General features: G+C 46.6%; 1 long non-coding RNA gene across 1 annotated transcript; it reads left to right on the forward strand.

The window, feature by feature from the left end:
• The first annotated feature begins 18 nt into the window (after positions 1-18).
• On the forward strand, positions 19-1127 carry LOC130588606 (uncharacterized). The gene is made up of 3 exons (XR_008966992.1): positions 19-89; positions 336-393; positions 1016-1127. It is a non-coding gene; the product is annotated as an uncharacterized LOC130588606 (long non-coding RNA).
• Positions 1128-1271: the final 144 nt, after the last annotated feature.

Here is a 1271-nt window from a genome sequence, read left to right on the forward strand (position 1 = left end):
CCCCCGATTCCCTCAGGATTTACGACCAGAGAAAAATCGACGAGAACGAGAACAACGGAGTCCTGAAGAAATTCTGCCCCCACCACCTGGTACTGGGAGCACTGGGAGTTACTGGGAGCACTGGGAGGGAGCTGGGACAACCCTGGAGTGAAGAGGCCTCTCCTTTTCCTGGAAAAACCCCTCACGAGGCAGAAAACCTCCCTGAAATCCCTTTTTTTTTTTAGTTTTTTTCCCCTCATTCCCCATTTTCTGCCTCCCCAAATCCTCGTTTTGGGGTTTAACACCCAAAATTCCCAGAAGAGGGGCAGGATCYGAGGTTTTTCCCATTTTTCCAGGTTAACAGCGAGTCCAAAGCCAACATCACCTGCTTGGTCTACAGCCACGACGGCTCAGGTGAGTCCAGGTGGGAATTTGGGGAGTCCTGGGGGGGTCCCACTCCCCCAAACCAACCCCCATTTTTCTCTAAAAATCAGTTTTCCTCCCAAAATGTAAATTTTTCAAACCCCCCCCATTTTTCCCCACAAAAAGCACCTGTTTTACAAAAAAAACCCTAACTACCCCACCAAAATTCCTTGCTTTCCAAAAGAAAAATAGTTTCCCCTCCAAAGAAATCTGTTGAGCTCCAGACCCTCCTGTTTTCCCTCATTCCTGCTGCTTTTTTCCCAATTTCCCCCATTTTCCCACTGTTTTTTCCCATTTTCCCCGCTGTTTTTTCCCATTTTCCCATCGTTTTTTCCTATTTTCCGGCCGTTTTTTCCCATTTTCCCCCATTTTTTCCCATTTTCCCCCATTTTTCCCATTTTCCTGCCATTTTTTTCCCATTTTCCCACTGTTTTTTCCCATTTTTCCTCAGTTTTTTCCCATTTCCCCTATTTTTCCCATTTTCCTGCCGGTTTTTTCCCATTTTTCCTCAGTTTTTTCCCATTTCCCCTCATTTTTTCCCATTTTCCTGCTGTTTTTTCCCATTTTCCCCCCGTTTTTTCCCATTTTCCCGATGTTTTTCCCCGTTTTCCAGAGCTGCTGGCCTCGTACAACGATGAGGACATTTACCTGTTCGACTCCTCCCACAGCGACGGGGCCCAGTACAGCAAACGCTACAAAGGGCACAGGAACAACGCCACAGGTGAGGGGGAAATGGCCCTAAAATGGCCCTAAATCAGCCTGAAATCAGCCCAAAATCCATCTGAAAATAGCCCCAAAATCAACCCTAAAACGTCCTGAAATCAGCCCAAAATCCATCCAAAAATAGCCCCAAAATCAACCCTAAAACG

The sequence above is a fragment of the Malurus melanocephalus genome, unplaced genomic scaffold (genome assembly GCF_030028575.1).
Source record: "Malurus melanocephalus ecotype Western Australia unplaced genomic scaffold, MMel_1.1 scaffold_7588, whole genome shotgun sequence".
Lineage (NCBI taxonomy): Eukaryota > Metazoa > Chordata > Aves > Passeriformes > Maluridae > Malurus > Malurus melanocephalus.